The 13,648-nt window shown below is 40.4% G+C and overlaps 1 protein-coding gene across 1 annotated transcript in view; it reads right to left on the bottom strand.

The window, feature by feature from the left end:
• The window catches only part of LOC118234020 (dnaJ homolog subfamily C member 5-like), a 33,111-nt gene extending 28,911 nt beyond the window's left edge, over nucleotides 1-4,200 (bottom strand). Inside the window, exon 1 of the mRNA XM_035430305.1 lies at nucleotides 4,004-4,200. The gene's annotated coding sequence lies outside the window, so the exon portion shown is untranslated. The remainder of the gene's footprint in view (nucleotides 1-4,003) is intronic.
• Between the last annotated feature and the right edge of the window lie 9,448 nt (nucleotides 4,201-13,648).

The following is a 13,648-nucleotide window of genomic DNA, read 5'->3' as shown; positions in this document are numbered from 1 at the left end:
ATACAATTATGTTCAGTTATCTTCAATTTATGTTTCTCAGCAAAACGAATATGCTTAGCTAGCATATCAGCTTGCCAGTGAGCTAGGTAGGCTATCCGTGGTTAGCTCACGCATTAGCAATATGAACCACAGGGGAAGAACATTGACTACACTGATGGTCAATCAATCAGAGATGTGTAGGCTACTGGTGATTTGACTAGGCTAATTTTCGTATAACTGTCTGGTTAAGAAAAAATTATTGACTTTGTATTTTGATCGCATTTGTACCGTAGACTTACATGGAAACCGGATATGAAAACACCTATACTGGAGCCAACCGCAGTGGCACTAGTGAGCAACTAGGAACAACAAGACCAGGAAGTGAGCTTCAAAAACGAAGTCTGGTTTTGGCCGCTTGCAGCAAACGCGACTGCATGCGCGCTGCGTCAATTCATACATGTAGGCTATGTGTTTGTGACAAGTGGTGCTTTGTTTCAAGCTGTTTATTTAACGGGTAAACAGACATGGAACGACTCAGGCACACATTATTATACGAAAATAGCGAAAAAGCGTCCGTCTATGGGCAACCTGACGATAGCCAACTAACGTTCACCGGTTTAAATTACGGTAGACAATCTAATCCGAGGAACTGTTTTTAATTTAAGCTACATCAGCCCCAACAAGGCAAATATATTTGTAACATTTAAGTGTATTTTCTCTGGCATTATAAATATCTTAATTTATATGAATGTATTAATTTAGAAGTTTTTATGCATTTAATTTCTCTGAATGATCCTTTGCAGTTATTTGGATTGAAATCTGTCACAGCTGCCATTTTATGTCTATAGCTAATCAAATAACCTAGCTCTCACTGTAAGACAAGGAATTGTCCTAGAAATAACCTAGAGCTAGCTACATTATTTATTTATTTATTATGCACCTGATCAGTCATTTTCATCTGTATTACCTGTCACTGGGTCAGCTATGTTTTTTAAGGCCACAAGATGGGACCATTTCTTTTAATATGCCAAAAAATGAAATATAAACACATCTGTCTCCTATAGTTTTCACCGTTTCAATATACTGCGCAGGGGCAGTACATAATATGATTGCAACTATCATAGTGTTGATGTTACTTCATGCTATTGTACATTAGATGCTCAGTAACATTTGCTGAAATTTAGAGAAATTTGGTCCTCTGTTAAGTTAAATTTGTAGTTGTAAAGTGGTTAGCTTGGCTGCCTCTGACCCTGGAGATCTGAGTTCAATGCTCCTTAGACCCTCAGTTATTAGCCTACATAGATTTTATGCTACTGTTTTGTGTTTTACAATTGGCAATTACAGTGTTATCTATGTTTGTATTCACAGTAAAGTAATGGTTAGTGTATTTCACAATACAGTAACAACACTATAAATTAATAGGCTACCATGTCTGTATTTGCAGTAAAGTAATGGTTATTATATTTCACAACACAGTAATAACACTGTAAATTAGTTATTTTTCACAGGCACCTTTGAACCATGTAGCTTACTCTGTTAGCGTTATATTCGCCCTGGACTTTATACTGTAATTAGGTTCTTGAAGAAACCCACAAACCTTCAATCGCAAGAAAACGTGTAGCCAACGTTATCCTTTTATATATAAGAGATTTTATTAAACAAAAAATAGGCCTATGTCCATTTAAGGTACACCGAGTGTTAATTCACTGAAAGTGTTTGTATATTATCATTTATTTCACAACAATCTAAATGCAAAGAAATTAAAAAAAAATATATATATATATATTTTTTTTTAAAAAGCTCAGTGGTTAGGTCTATTCAATTTATCCTTCATCAACAATACGGAGAATCATATTAAAAAAAACTTGGTAATCTGAACCGAACCCCATGTTTTATCTTTTATGACACATTTTATGACTTTGCTAGGCCTTGTCAGTCACGCCTAGACCAGTGAATATATGTCACGTTGCCATATTGCTTCACTACAGAGTTAATTTTTTAAAGACATATTAAAAATTTTCGTTTATTCCGTGTGTTTTCGTCGACCAGCGTGAATGTTTAGGTAGACTGTTCAGCTACGTAGCCTACTTTAAAATATAGCTTGGCTAAATATAGAGCCTATTGAATATTAGCCTAAATAGCAATTCACGGCGATTCAATATCCTACTTATATAGCGCTATCGGCAAATTTCATTGCACATCATTCCTGAAAATTGCAGATATACCATCTCAGATTTTGTGTATAGGCTATAGCCTGAAATCTATGTTAATTCTTTCTATTTAATGCCAGTGCAATGCTGAAGCCCCAAATGTTAAAACACAGCTTTCAACGAGATTCACAGCATGTCATTGTAAAATGATAGGCAGCGAATCTTACAAAGTAAAGCGAATTAAACATTTTAAACACAAATATACTGGCTATTTGCAGGTGGCGTTTTTCGCGCTGCATTGCATTGACAAACTGCGCAAAAATATTCCGGGATCCAGTAAATACGTAGCCTAGCCTACATAACAGCTAATTATTTAGTCATTACTGAGGATCCAATACCACGATCATAACATACGTTCCCCGCCAAACGTAAGCACGACTTATGAACGAATGGTAGCCTATGCAATGTATTATGTTTAGCCTACTTGTAAGCAATATAGGCTATAGTCTACGCAGATGCTATTTGCCCACTCTCTTGGCATTCACCGCGTGCCTTAATTGTATGGACAGATAAATCAAGGTCCGCTGTGAACACGAAGAGCCCGAGTCAAAATTTTGTCATTTTGGCTTTTTTCAGTCTCATTCAGTAGCCTATGGAGAAACAACGGCATCTCCGTGAAAGATGCTGCGCGCGCGATCACAGCAACTGCGGCCTTTTGAGGAAAGCTCTTGCATAACATGCCTACGTCCTCCTCGGCGTAGGCTGTATGGTATAGTAGACTATCCCACGGCGATTCATCGAAAAGGTAAATTCATGTGGAATTTAAGGCACCAAAATCCTGAGTAACATACAGTTATTTCGGCGAAAATAATAAATGAGCACAAAAAAAATAAAAATAATAATAAGATTTTTTTTAAAAAACACATTGACGTCATCTAATTGTGTATTACCTATTCTGGCAATGCGTGGGTAGCTGCTACTATCTCATCCTTTGAGCGTCCTGAAAGTCCTGATTGTGCGGTGCGACAGGAGGTCCGAGTGACATTAGTTTTTAGCCAGAATATCCTCCCTGCTTTCTGCTGCCAGATCCCGTTTCTCTACTCCCGAATGATGAAAAAATAGACGGCCCCCATCTGGCCTGTTCTCGGACTAGGCAAGTCTTGCATAGACTGAAATGCTAATGATCTAGATTGCTCATACAACATGTAGCAGAGGCTGGAGAAGGGAAGAACTGTAAGGCTTTTACCCGCAGAATCGCCTTTCTGTCCGCGTGGGTGTATGCTAAAAAGGTGGATGATGCAGAAAGCACCTGCATCATAACAAGTCTAGCTGTATTCACGTTGGACAAAAGGTATTGAAGTACAGCTTTCCCCCAGCACTTTTGATTTTGTCAGACCTCTATAGTAGGCTATAGCCCACTACCAAATCCACGGTTTGATTTTTATCATGGATCTATATGAAATTTTGTTTCCTTATAAACATAAGAAGCAGAGATTTTACCACTGCAAGCACTGGACTTCCTCGGTGACTTTCACTGCAAACAGCGCATTTCCAAAAACCGAATAATGACTTGCGTCCTTATATTTTATCAAGTAGCATCGCCACGACAATTGAACAACACGTGGACGCTTACACAAAGCAAACTCACATTTCCTATTTTTCTAAATAAAAATGTGTATCAGGCTGTAGATTTTAGCTATATCATTAATCATTTCCCAAGGTTGAATCCATTAGTGCAGTTATCTGGTTATTCATCCGAGATTACAGAGCCTTCCCACAGAAACACGCAATAAGCATGTTTCAAAGAGATTTACAATTGATTACAAATGTGACTGCCTTACTGGAAACAGTAAGAATAGAAAAAATACCACTACCTTCAATACCTTAATCCAGCATCCCAGTGCAAAATTAATTTGGTCCGGAGAAAACTATTTAACAAAAAGGACAGAAAGGAGGGTATCATGTCCAGTGTATCATGAACATCGCCGTCTGGCCATCGCTCTCCTTCCGTGCACCGCTTTCATTCTATTTAGAAGTCCCAGTAGTCTTTTTGCAGAATATGTCTAATTATCTGTAGCAGAAGGTCTGCCGGAGTGGCGGATTTGTCTCGGTTGCGCCAGAGCACAAGCACCTGGGTTGCGTTAGCTAATCAGCAGGTGCTTAAAGGTGTGCTGCTCTCCATAGTTCGGGGCTGAGATCAGGAGCTAACACCGAGAGCGCAGTTATGATTTTCTTTTTGTTTTATTTCGAGCACTAAAAAGAAAGGAATCCTCAGCTGGGATGCTGGAGGAGCTGAACCCGGCTGGGAAGGTGGGTCAGTAGCAGGGAACTGAGAAGTTGCTGCTCTGTTTTACTTTTGTCTTTGTTGTTTTAGCTTTGTTGTTTTAGTTTATTGTTTTTGCCCGGAACCCGTGAGGGAGAAGGCTGAAGGTGTCCGTTTATTTTTCATGTTTGTGTGGGTGCGCGCTCTCTCTCTCCATGCGACAGACAACGGTGTTGCCCGGTACTACCGAATATCCCTCCCCGGGGTGTCATGCTTGGCGTGTGACATTAACTAAACATAGACGCGGGTTCTCAATAGGCTACTGCGTGAATTTGTTGAAGTGGGACAATCCAGGGCTGCGTTTCCCAGAGTCTCCTTGGCGCTACGTGCGTCGTAAGGTATACCTTAAGGTCTTCCTTTAGATCTCGAGCTGTTTCCCAGCGACTCCTTAGCTAAGGTATACCTTATGAAAGTTATACCTTTAAAAGGGTGGTCTGAGGCACTCGTAAGCTGTCCCTTAGCGCTGCGCTCCGCTAACCCTGTCACAGTTTTGCCTTATGCCAACATTTTGCTTTTCAAATCGACGGTTGTACTACAGTGCGCATCTAGTAGCACATCGGCATGCGAAAATGACATGGTTTAATATTAACTTTACGAAAAGTAATTATCCAATCAACGTTTCTGTGCATAGCACGTCATGAGAATGTTGTCGTTTTACCTGTCTATCCCCATCGTGTTGGTAATTAAGTATAGGGCCTATCCATGATACTAATCCAATTTGTGAAAAGAAAAAAAACAAGTTTTTTTTTTTTTTAATTTATACGTAGTGGAGCTAACTGAGGATATGGCTTTTCTGACTGCATACCCTGTAGACTTTAGTTCGTTTGTGTGTGAGTCAATGACTTCAAGGACAAACCGCCGGTTTATTAAGAATATAAATCTGTGTGTGCAAAGCCAACGTTGAGTGAGTCTACTTGCATGACCGATGAGCACGTTGATTGGCCTAGCCATAAACACACATACAGGTATGGTGGCTCATAATGAACAAACATAGCCAAATGATCTCCATCCCCTTCCTTTAGCTCACACCTCCTATATAAAACAAAATAGCACTGGGTAAATATCAACATTACGGAACATTTTTCTTACCATGTTTTACGATTTTCGGTAAACAACCCAATAATGAACAACCCAATAATGATATTCTTGGTTAAACTTAAGATTATCCAACAGCAAATTAAGGTGGATGAGCAAATCACTTTAACGAGTAGACCTATTCATAAGGCACCCGGTATAGAATTCATCATGACCAATTTCCACAGACGCGCGTTTGCCTTATCTACGATCATTTTTGCATTGCAGTGAAAAGTTCGTGGGAATCAGTGGATATGCTGCTACAGTTGCCTATATATTGTGTGACAAAAACAAATTAACATTAGACCCTTGTTTCAATAAGAACAAAATAATTCACCCATATGTAGCTTATATCCTTTTCCCTGGGCTTCCATGAAGTCCCAGACTATGGCTTGTATGTCCCGATTGATGCTTTTTATTTTATCCTTTGTAGTCTATATATAACTATACTTATTGAAACTATCACAAGGTCTCGTCTTAACTGACTCTTAAAGAGATTAGCAGATGATCTCTATTAGGCATAGCTTCCTCTTCTGCAATATTAGATTGATGTAAAATGATTATGACAACACTTGTTATATTAAAACGTCATTCACAAGCCTTTACAAGTGAGACAATCGATTCGCTTGGCATCGATTGATAAACTTTTCAGCACCACAGTGAAGGCCAGATCCAACTTACGCTGTACCTTTGAGGTGTCCCTTAAGGCAACTGTTAAGGTATAGTTTGGGAAACACTCGTAAAAAAGTGGTTTCCCTTTGAAAGGTATACCTTAGGAGCCTTCGTAAAATGTTAAGGTACATCAAAACTCGGAAACGCAGCCCAGCTCTTTGTTACTTGTCGCAGAATTTACGTGCCATACACCCTGACACATCAACTTATGTAGCCATGGGTGGGACTACTCTCCCTCTTTTGGTGCTTGAGGTCCGAGGTTAAACTGCCAAAATATTTTATTTCAAAATTACCTTCAGAAAATATTGGGAAACTAAGTGTATGGAATGGCCACGCCATATGGAACGGTGCATGCACCCCCACCCCCCCCCCACCCGCAACAACACCAATAATAACTAGAAAGGTTACAATTCCTGAAGGAATTGTGTGAGCTTGCTTTGCTGAAAATCATTACCAGAATATTTGAAGTAAGGATAAAGTTTGAAGTATGAAATTGTAACTGTATGAAGTGTACTTAAAGCAGAATCAAGTTCAAGTTCTGAATTAACATTTTAGAAAGTATGTGTCTTCAAAATGAAGATAAAATCACTCCTTCAGGGCAGTTATTGTTTGTTTTAAAACAAAAAGATGTTTTGCATCAACATATGAACACATACATATGCACACACATCTGTGTTGCTCCCCCTTCTCTTGAAGTCAACCCTCATTTATCTTGATTCCCAAACACTTGAGTTCCATCTGTCCTCCCCTACTGCTTCTCCTCCACCACCAGAATGTGAACATTTTTTCAGACATCCCACTTTCCACCACATCCCTATCGCCCACTTCCCACACCCCATCCCTCCACCTGAGTCCAAAGTCTCTAGAAGCCATCCCTATGTTTTTTGTATTATGTTATTCTGATGACTGTTGAAGCATGCGATGCAAGACAAATTTTCATGTGAACGGACTAAAGTTTTATCTTATGTCCCTCCCTCCCTCCCTCCCTCCATCTGAGTCAAAAGACTAGCGGTAACCCCTACCTCCCTTCCTCCCTCCACCTGAGTCAAAAGACTCTAGCAGCCACCTGTCCCTCCCTCACTCCCTCCCACCCACCCACTTCCCACACCCATCCCTCCACCTGAGTCCAAAGACTCTAGCAGCCACCCCTCCCTCCCACTTCCCACACCCATCCCTCTACCTGAGTCCAGCGACTCTAGCAGCCAGCCACCACCCCTCCCTCTCACTTCCCACACCCGTCCCTCAGCCAGGGTTGGGATCAATTAATGTTCAATTCAGGAAGTGATTTTCTTTAAAATGCAAACACTTACAACCTGTTCATGTCAAAAGCTTTTATTATCCAACCTATTGATGATACATGAGAATGAGTCTTCCATTATCAGCAAGTAATCGTTAATATCTGTTTAAATTTTGAAGTGACTGAATTGAAGGAGAATTGATCCTAACCCTGAAAAAAATATCAGTTTTACTTTATATTCTCTTGATTTTATAAGCCAGGTAATCCAAATGTATCTGAAATTAGTTACTGTTTTGGTTACTGTAATGTAATGGATTAAAAAGAAAAACATTAATAAAAATTGTCAACCTTGTATGTTGATTTAGGAAACCAAGTGGGTAATGTCCAGGATTCATTGTAGGAAGGTGTATCCCTTTGGTTTAGTTCTCCTGCAACAGCATTTTGCTCACATTGGGACAAGTTGTTCTCTCCAAAACAGTGTAATGTTCATCTCAAGGGAATCAAAGTTACAAAAGTCCAAAGTTTCACATGATCACAGTAGTTGTTCCTTGATGTCGTAACTCCTTTGTCAGGATAATTGTCCTTTAGAGTTTGATGAGTAGATCTGCAACAGGTGAGCGGTAGAATAGCTTGGGAATTGTGCTCAATGCAGCCAGGAGATGGCAGATGAGTGGTGCCTTTCAGGCTCTACAAAGATACTGCTTCTTGGAGGGTGTTTGGTATCTCACACATTTTAACAGAAAAAGAAAAATACAAGTGCACAAAATAAATACAAATTGGTTATGATAATTACAAAATTATCACTAGTACAACTGTCACTTATTCCAAATCGCATGCCAAAAAATAGGTCTACTTGTGGCTGGTGAGGTTTGCTGGACCAGGGAGCTGCTGGAGTGGAGCTCAGGAGAAGATAGGCAGCAGGCAAACTGCCATGGAGATGATATGTAGCAATACAGTTTTCTTCGGCAGCAGGTAGGCAGCAGCATCTCTTTCTTGGGGAGCAGCCCAAATGGTGAAGTTTTCTCTGAGGTAGGATTTTAAATCCATCACACCCTCCTACCCTGCCTCTCTGAAGCCGAGACAGCTATGCCAGATGGTAAAGCCTTACTGCCTTAATGTTTGAAGTAGAATTTAAAAAAAACACTACAGTAACATTTCACAGAAATGGGGTAGGCTGTAGACCAGGACTCCTGCCAGGAACTTTCTGAACTTTTACATTTTTCAGAGAAATTCTTATACAAACTTTCCTATTTTTCAATTGCCATCTATTGGATTACATGGAAAGTTTGATGTGGGATTATTAAAAAATGCTACAGTAAAATTTTACAGAAATGGGGTAGGATGTAGACCAGGACTCCTTCTGCCAGGAACACGTGTCAGAATTTTCTGAACTTTTACATTTGGACAGAAATTCTTATCCAAACTTTCATATTTATGTAGTATGTCCATTTTTCAATAGGAGTTTATTACTGTATTTGTTTATATAGACAGTTTGGAGTTTTATTTGCATATGGGGCAGTGATATTTCATCCACACCATTTCAAATGTACATTTCCTGTTCTCTCATACACACGTAATGTTGAGACGATTAGATTTTGAGGAGAAAACAAAATGCGTGACACTTGTGTATCTGATATTTCAATATTACAGAAAACGTAGTCTTAAACGACATGTTAAGTGAACGTAACAAAATAAATAATACTAATAATAATGATAAAAACTCATTTCAAATCACCACCTTTGTTCAATTCCTCACTTGAGCCGTATCTCACTTTTAGAAGCAAATTATAGCCTGTGCAAACCGCGAAACCATCCGATCATATAACGCAACCGATTTAAGGTGGACCGGAAATTTTGAATCGGGAGCCAACTTCAGCGTCGTCAATCACGTCAGCTGGCTAGTCAAAGTCTTGTTCGGTTAAAAAAAGTTGCGCGCATTTTGAGGATAGACATTTTAAGCAGTACTTCGTAACACCCACCAGCGCCCACCACATTTTTTTTTTTTTGACACGGCCCCAAGCAGCCAGGCGACGCGTCGACACGCGATGTTTGACGCTGCAGTGGACATTCCTCGTAACGTGTGATAATGCGTTGGAAATGTAATACACTTGTGCTTTTCTCATGTTCAGTACTAGTAGTTGTAATTATGATGGAGTCATGATTTTAAATGTAATGTTTTAATGGGGAGTTGCAGACCGTACGTAGCCTACGTAGGCTACACAGCCGGCACATGACTTACCTTCAACGTTGAAATGTGGTTGAGATTGAAAAAACGTTGAAACAACGTTTAACGCTAAATGGTTGTAGAAAGGTTAACACTTATAAATCAACGTTGAAATTTTAACTAGATCTGTACGTTGAATCAGCATAATGTCTTCATCAATGTTCTGCCTTTTAAAGTAATAATCTCGAAGATTTTCATTTAAATAAATGTCTTGAGTCAATATCGTTGCATTGGGTAACACAATGGTGATTGAGCCTATTTTTATATTAATTTATACTATTATTATTATCATAATTCATGATTTAAAAACTTGGTGTCTGTGGTGACATTCCCGGGAAAAAAATCACAAGCGGCGCACAGTTAGTGACGCGTTTTTTATCACCCATCAGTGGTTTGTCCGCCAGAGAGAGTAGGCGGAACTAACGCTCTTCAACTCACTTGTGTGTGAGCGGCGTAGTGTGTAACATGAGAGATCATATTATTTGTTGATGTAGATTTCGTATTACATTTAATGACAATGTAACTTTACTAAATTACATAGCTATTTGCACAGCTAACGCTAGCTACTGGACCATGTCAAGAAAGACAACATTAGTTTAGACAACGTTGCGCACAGTCTCCATCTCTCATATCAGGTAACGTTGCGTTACCTAGCTAGCTAATGTAATTAACACAGTCTAATGTCGGCTAACAATTAGAAAAAAACGCTAGCTAACGCTACCGACCGGTACCGACCTCGCAAACCGTCTCTCGAATGCAATGCTATCTTGTTGCAACGTTGCAGTGTAGCTAACTTAAGGCCAGTTCAGATCAATGATTTGCAACGAGACTGGGTGCAACTTGCAAAATTCCAAGACGTCTGATTGTAAATGTTCTAAAACTGCACTTGGCGATTTGACAAGGACGGTCTTTTAAAACCTCAGGGCAGGCAACGGCTCTGCTACTAGCCAGTTCACACCGCTGCAATTTTCTCTGCAACATTCTAAAACCGTTTCGCCTCGTTGCGAATCATTGATCTGAACTGGCCTTAACGTTACCGTTATTTACATTGCCATCGAGTTCATCAATATATTATAATGATCGGAATAAAGCCGGGGTATGTGGAGCAGAGCCGGATCTGATTTCTGAAGACGTCATGCAGGAGAAAACGAAATAAAAGAATACGGCAGTATGGATTAGCATTGTTATTATTAAATAGTAAGTGTTATAGTTGGCGTGCCAACTGACTGACGTCACACAGGCGACACTGGTTGGATCCGGTTGGATCTATGGGAAGTGAGGTCCAAAAACACACCTGCAATTACCGCTTCTCACCATTGGCACCGCCATAGAGAACAAAACTGAAATCTTCGAGATTGTCACTTAAAATAATAATAATGATCATAATAATAATTTAATTAGCATTTTATTATATTTTAATCATAAGACCTCTTCAAAAATCTAAATTTATATGTTAAAAATAGAAAACAATAATAATAATATTATTATTAACATTAATAATAGTTCTTGTTCTTGTTCTTCTTGTTTTTGTTCTTTTTGTTCTTGTTATTCTTCTTCTTCGCTACACTTTATTGATCCCTGGGGGGAATTGAGAAAACATTGGGCAGCATTGCTTTGGAATACAGCTTATTTCATTTCAGTGAGGCAAGGAGACCGTGAGGCAAGGAGACTAATTTCAGTGAGGCAAGGAGACTCCCAGGAGACACCGGAGGGGGAACGAGTTGTAGCAAACTACAACTCGTTCCCCCTCCGGTGTCTCCTGGGAGAGTACAGTGCCAAGCCCGACGTTACTCACGTCTGTATCCAGGATAAACTTCCATCTCAGGTCGGGTGCAGCCAGTACAGGCACATTGCACAGAGCTACTTTAAGGCTAGCGAATGCTTCCTACTGTTCCGGACCTTACTGAAAACTCCGTTCTTAGTCTCCAAACCGACAAGACAGGGCCAGATGTGACACCTCAGCATTTTGGATGTGGCTGCCCTGAACATCCAGGAGGATCTGTTGTGCATCACCATCTAGAGCAGCTTCCAGCTGGCTGTCTTTCGCTGCCTCATCCCGACCATTAATCTCCGCAATTAACTCAAAATTCCACCTAAATGCTTCATAGGATGTCCGCCCATCATATTGGCCCAGTTTCTGGGAGCCCTGGTGGTAAGCTCCGCCCTAGTGCAAGTACAGCACTCTCTGCCGCCATGAATGTGGGGAACTGTAATAGGAGATTATGAGGGTGGTGCGTGTCTTGGAATGAATTGATGCATGGCGTAGGCTCTGCAGCCAGGAGAGGGGAAACCTGATGCTCAGCTAGGATTTGCATCACTGCTGGAACCAGGCTCATGTGAGGCCCAGTCACATGAATGGGCATATTACAGGGGGCACAAGGGGACTCCGATGCACTGTTAGCTCGGAAGTTAGTATTGCTAACCATTTTGGGTGGGAAGTTAGCATGTGGGCTAATGCTGCTATGTTCAGCGTAACCCTCGGAGATCGGTTCCACTGCGGTGGGCAACCTGCTAACGTCATGTGTACCACTGTATGCCAATGAGTTAGTGTGACTGGAAACACAGGGGCGGCTGAAGTTATCCTCACTCATGTAAGAAAACTAGCTAGTACTCTGTTAGCTTCTGCTAGCTGTGTGCTGGTGAACTGGATGTTTTTATGAGGCACAGGGGGTCTGATACGTTATCAGCGGGGTCTATTGGGTGATGCAGTCATTGATGTTCACGCACAGTGACAGCAACGTTCAAAGCTTCAGCTAGCGACAGTGGCAGGAATGGGTTTGTGCTAACTAGCAACTTAGCTAGGGAGCTAATATCAGCTACTTCATTCTGTCCCTTGAGACAACGGCTGCTTTGCCCATGTCGGGGCCTTTCCTTGTCAGCAACTGGCTGTGGTAAGAAAAATCCAATGACCTTACCAGTAGAAACATTTTCTTCCATTACAGGATAGCCTTTGTCACCGTTAATGCTCTCCATTCTTTTTCAGCTAAAATCATGATGAAGATGGTGTTTCACAATCCCACTTCTAACACCAATGTAACGTTAGCATTGTGATCGGGCTGAAAGGAGAGGCAGGAGGCAGCGATTAAAGTGAAATGGAATTAACATAACATAACGTAAGACGAGAACAGGCCATTCAGCCCAACACTGCTCGCCTATTCCTACCACTAAACTGTACTTAATGTTTAGTTTACCTAAAAGCTAGATAGTATCTAACACTGTATCAAGCCAGGCCTTGAATACCCCCAGTGTTTCTGCCTCCATTACATGTCCAGGCAAGCTATTCCACACATTGACCACTCTCTGTGTGAAAAAATATTTCCTAATGTCTGTGTGAAATTTACCCTTTGCCAGTTTACATTAATGCCCCCTCATTCTGCTAACCAAACTCAACTTGAATAATTTCCTGTAGTTCACTTTGAGGCTTTTAAATTTATTAAAGGGATTAACAATCAAATCTCCCCTAAGTCTCCTTTTACTAAGCTTGAAAAGTCCAAACATCTCAAGCCTTTCCTCATAACGCTTATCTTTTATACCCGGAATCAATTTGGTTGCCTATCTTTGGACCTTTTCCAGCGCCTCTATATCTTTCTTGTAGTACGGTCCCCAGAACTGCACACAATACTCTAAGTGTGGTCTGACAAGGGTATTGTATAGGGTGAGTATGATCTCCTTAGATTTATACTCAATACTCCTGGCTATGTATCCCAGCATCCTGTTGGCTTTTTTTACTGCTACAGCATATTGACCAGGCCCTGATAGGCTTCGATCAACTATTACTCCCAAGTCTTTTTCTACATGTGCACATTCTTATTTTGTACCACCCATAAAGTAATCCTGCCCTATGCTTTTATTCCCCACATGTAGAACTTTACATTTAGTTATATTGAATTTCATTTGCCAGATTTCTGCCCACTTCTGGATTCTGTTTAAATCTTCTTGGATTACTTTAGTAGATTCCAAACTGTTGGCTAAACCTCCCAGTTTTGTAT

Source organism: Anguilla anguilla, chromosome 1, assembly GCF_013347855.1.
Source record: "Anguilla anguilla isolate fAngAng1 chromosome 1, fAngAng1.pri, whole genome shotgun sequence".
Taxonomy (NCBI): domain Eukaryota; kingdom Metazoa; phylum Chordata; class Actinopteri; order Anguilliformes; family Anguillidae; genus Anguilla; species Anguilla anguilla.
This window is presented reverse-complemented; position numbering and strand designations above follow the sequence as displayed.